The sequence below is a fragment of the Vigna umbellata genome, chromosome 5 (genome assembly GCF_029865625.1).
Source record: "Vigna umbellata cultivar VRB3 chromosome 5, Vumbellata_1.0, whole genome shotgun sequence".
NCBI classification, from domain to species: domain Eukaryota; kingdom Viridiplantae; phylum Streptophyta; class Magnoliopsida; order Fabales; family Fabaceae; genus Vigna; species Vigna umbellata.
Window position 1 is genome coordinate 13,825,650 of NC_142169.1, and position 5,348 is coordinate 13,830,997.

At 31.7% G+C, this 5,348-nt stretch overlaps 1 pseudogene; it reads right to left on the minus strand.

The window, feature by feature from the left end:
• Nucleotides 1–724, minus strand: LOC148197744 (uncharacterized; annotated as a pseudogene).
• Between the last annotated feature and the right edge of the window lie 4,624 nt (nt 725–5,348).

The following is a 5,348-nucleotide window of genomic DNA, read 5'->3' on the forward strand; positions in this document are numbered from 1 at the left end:
CTAGCCACCAAAAGATGCATCTGATATCATCTTAGTTTGAGATTGCAACTCATTGTAGAAGGTTTGCGCTTTCATTTCTATGTTGAATCCATGACTAAGACACTTTCTCAGTACAACTTTGAATCTTTCCCAAGCTTCACATAATGGTTTGTCCACTCCTTGAACGAAAGTAGCAACTACAACCTTTATCTCTATGCTCTTAGATGGTAGGAAGAAACGAGCTAAGAACTTATATTCAACATCCTCCTAGTTGGTCAAACTTTGAATAAGTTATGCCTGAAGCCAAACCTTTACTTTTCCATTCAGTGAAAATGGGAATGTATAACGCTTCTTCATCCTCCCTCATTATACCCACAAAGCCACACAATTCATAAAAAGTGATCGGATGAGCATGAGGGTCTTCATTGTCCACTCCAGAGAATTTATTAGACTTGATGAGCTGGAGTAGAACAAGTTTCATTTCTACGAGCTTTTCACTCATAGTGGGCCTTACAATACTTGAGAAGTTTCTCAGGATCGTATAGGTGATTGAGTCCACTATGGTTCTCCTTGGAGGTGGTCTTGCACCAACCATCTGATTTACAGAAGAAGTATCAAGTTGTTCAACAGTTCGAGTGTTGATACAAGATGGAGAATCAATGGCAGCTTCTTGAGCTCGAACTCTTCGTCTCCTTGTGTCGCTATTGTTTCTTCGAGTTGTTTTCTCAATCTTAGGGTCAACAAGGAGCAGTTATGGTGACATAATACTCCTTGTATTGATGTTACCTTGCATACACTAGTGAACAACTAAACTAGAGCCAAAAGTTAGCCCAAAATAATTTGGAAAATAATTACAAGAAATTAAAAATTTATGAACAAAAGAATAGATTCTAAATTTGTTAAGAATCACACAAAAAATTAGTTCTAATAAAGGTCCCCGACAACGGTATCAAAAACATGTTAGTTATTTGGCAAACATGATGCATAAATAGTAAAATGAACTTTGGTAGCTAAAACACTTGGAAATAGAATTAGAGTAGAAATTATATGAATTGGTATTGTTGGCGTAAGATTTCATTTTCTTCACTCTTATGCTTATAAAATTACGTCTTCTTCATTAATAAGTTAAGGCCAATCTATTAATTTACTCAAACTCTAATCCCTTAGTAGAAAGAGCCTACACTTCCTTATTGGAATTCAACCCCTTAACAATCCTAACAAGTAATTCTACTTTAAGAATTGAGATCTAAGACAACCAAAGGTCTAAGTTCTATCGCTAGATACAATTTTCTTTAGGTATTTTGTTCTAGATTTAGATCCACAAGATATTTTCCAATATCAAACAAAACAATATCAAGCTATGAGTGGTCAAATCATAACAAGCATTAAGTGAAGGAACAAAATACTAACATTCAAAGAAAGAGACAGATAAACATTCAAAATAATTACAAATTGCATAAGAGTTGTGGTTACATCTATCATCAACAAGAACGAAATTGGCTCTCATCGTCATGGAGAGCTCAAGCTTACAAATGGAAGAAGGAAGAGACCCAAGGAAGAAAAAAGGGATGTTCCCACAACCCCTAGCTAGCCTTCAAGTGCTATAGAAGAGAATTCTCGCGTCTAACTGCCAAGAGATCTAGATCTCTTCGTGTTTTAGATCTAAATAGGTTGAATTTGCCACAACAACGAAAGTGGCACTTAACGGCAGCTCAATAGTAGCCTAGTGCCAAAAATGCAAACCAAATGGCGCTCAACAATAGTCCAGCGACGCCTCAACAATAGAAAGCCGAGAGCTTTGACGCTCAACAACAAGAAGGTTTCGCTCAGCACCAAGTATCTTGTTTGATCTTCTCTTTTTGCACTTCCTCCTTCTTCTATGATCTTCCAATCTTTGATTGGCACATAACCTTCGTGTACTTGATCTCGATACACTCAAAATTGAATATTAGTGATAAAAATTGACTCAATATAGCTCAAGATGTAATTACTTAGTAAAATAGGATAAAATGACGAATCAAGAAGGTAAAAAGCTAAGGAAGAATTTATTTTGTTCATAATTCAAGACTAAAATGATGGTAGACATTATCACAAATCCATCTAGAGAAAAGGAACCAAACCTAGCTTTATTGTTACGAGCAAAATGACATAACAAAAAAATTTCGTCACCTAACACTAACTGAACCGACAAGATAAAATACACAACCACGTCTTTCAGCACAATTGAATTGACGAGGTGTAACCCACAATCATTTTTGCTAGCACTAATTGAACCAATAAGACATACCACATAACCACTTTCAAAAACAACTAGGAAAACAATAAGAACAGCTCGACCAAAAACAAAACAACTCGACCACATTCAACAATAGCTTAACAAACCACAAAAACAACTCGGCCCATGTCAAAAACCTTATGGCTGACCTTTAAAACCTATATACCGAGTTGTAAAAACCTATCTACCAAGTTCTAAAACAACTCAGTCAAAACCAACCTACCTTAATCAAAATTAAACCAACACAACGCAAAACAACACAACATGACAAAGTTAACTTAACTCACCAAAAGACAACATAGCCCAAAAAAGACCAACCTAGCTTGACAAAGACTAACCCAGCCTGACAAGACCAACATGGCCCAATAGAAACCAACCTAGCTCCACAAAAGACCAACACAATTCGATAAAGCCTAAACCAATCCAGAAACAAGCTAACATAGCTCGATCAAAAAACAACACAATAAGATTTCAACTTAACCACTCGGTTTAAACCTACACAACTCGGTTTCCACTCAAAAACATATTGGATTCATCTTTAAATAACACCACAGATTCAACATAAAAACATTATGACAGTTATAACTTAAAATATTACTGTTCAACTTCAGACAACCCGATACAAACAACAAACAACTTGGTATACAATCTCAACAACACGGTTTCAAGCTTTCAACAAATTGGTACAACCTTTAACATGCTCGGTTCAAAATATAAACATTACACGTCAAACTTAAACAACACAAATTACACTTACAACAACACATCCACAATACTAAATAGCTTGGTTTCAACCATAAACAACACGGATAAAAAATCTATATCGCATGGATCAACATAAAAAAACATGTTTTAAGCTTGAAACAACACGTCCAAAAACTCAACAGCTCGGTTCATACTATAAACAACACGAAACCCTTTTATTTCTTGTTTAACCAACAATTATACACTTTCTGTTTATATCCTTCACCATATATCAGTATAACCATAAATAATCATGTTTTGAATAACAAAATCCTGACCAACAAGATTATGCATAGTAATTCAATATGTATATCTTGTAATCCAATAATGAAATAAATTATTCTAAATCATCAATTACCTAAATATTTACCAATAACAAATCAAAATCAAAAGTGATTATGAGGAATAATTCCAAAAAAATTTACAAACCTTTCGAAATTCCTTCACATGCAAACAAGACTCCCCTATAACATGCAAACGTAATCCCTAAACCCTATAATAACAAACAATATTTAACCTTTTGCAACATGATCACATCAAAAAACAAGAAGGAAAGATCACCACCAAGTTGTTCCAAGTATTTACAATCATATAGAGGCAACAAAAAGAAACAAGGATAGCTCCTCTTATCTTATTTCCTATGACAACTTCTTTCCTTGGCTCTTGTTTCCATCGAGCAATATAAGATTTAAGATTATGTAATATGTTATAATGTAATTTGACACTATCACAACTTTTATCTTCAATATTTATTACATATTTGACATTCCAGAGCAAGTAATCTATAGGTAAAACATGTAATCCAAAGTTGTATAAAAGTAAAAAATGTACTCGAAGTTCTGAACTCTATACAACATTCCTTTGCTCTTATACATAAATCTGGCCCAAAAATCCATAAGGCTTTAACAGATTTTGCAAGGTTATGCTATTAGCACCGGAACTTTTACTTTTTGTACTGTTTGCTTGTTTTTGTATGTAGTTGATTCGTAAAAATATCGTTCACTTATACTAGTTTCATGCAATATAATTCATTATCAATAATATATAGAAATTATTTCCTATTTTTGTAATATTCTTTATTATACCGAAATATATATTGAAACGAGATTAAATTTAAGAAACTAATTATGTAAAATCTGCGAAAAAGTAGGTGCAAAGGTAAGAGAAAAAAAAAGGAATCTTGTGAGAATGTAAGGAAAAGTAGGAGGTGTAGAGAATGAAATCCTAGGAGTGTGAATAGCGTGAGCCCTTTTGGTAAATGTTAAATTCATATTAGGAATGGTCCAAAAAAAGGCATTAAGAGGCCCGTTGGTTCGGAAGTTATGTTGGTGCGTGCGAGGGTTCAAATAAATATTGCTAATCTTTATCTATTTTAGTCTCTAAAATTTTGAAAATCTACTATTAACTTTTAGCTTAATTATTATTTTGGTTTCTATTCATCTCAAAGTTTTCGTCTCTCATCTTTTAATAATTCAAAACTTTGATGGTTAATTTTTTTTTATGTGATTTTGATCCCTTCATTTTTAATCTTCTATAATTTTATTAAATATTTTAGTTCATTTATCGCAGTTTTTTTTTTGGAATATTAGGAAAAAACAGATTATATTTATGATTTTTTTACATGATTGAAAAGAGTAATAGATACATGGACGAGTTATTACTAAATTTAGTTTGATACTAAATATATTTTTAAAAAATTGAAAATGGAATAAAGTTATGAATAACTAAAGTTAAGATATCAAAATTACATGAAACGTAGGACCAAAATTAGGAATAACTATAATTTTAGAAACTAAATTTTTAAAAAGAAAAAGAAAAATTTAGAAACCAAAATTACAGATCTTGTAAAATGTAAAGACCAGACCACATTCATAATTAAGCGTCAATATTTCTTTGGATTTCTACTTTAATGTAAAAATGGATAAAATAAATAATATTTTATGAAGTAAGTAATTGATAACATAAATAATTTCTTTAAGTAAAACACTAAAATGCTAAATTGGTTCAATCTTAGAAACCTAATTTAGAATTTTTGTCGTAAAAAGAGGTTCTTAATACTAAAAGCTTAGAGTGAAGGTGAAGCCAATATATTTGATACCCGAAAGATCGAAAGGAATCTTCAGTATTCGTTTCTTTATTGTGTTTTCACTTTGTTTATACACATTTTTTTCTCCATTCAACTTGAAAATGTAAATAATTTACTATGAATATGATAGATAATTATTGAATCGTTTCACGAATCACATACTCGAATTATTTTATCTAAAATTAAAAAATGTTTTGAAAATTATTTTAATCACAAATTTCTTGAAATTTTAGAAAACAGTGAAATTTAACTTCAATACAACTT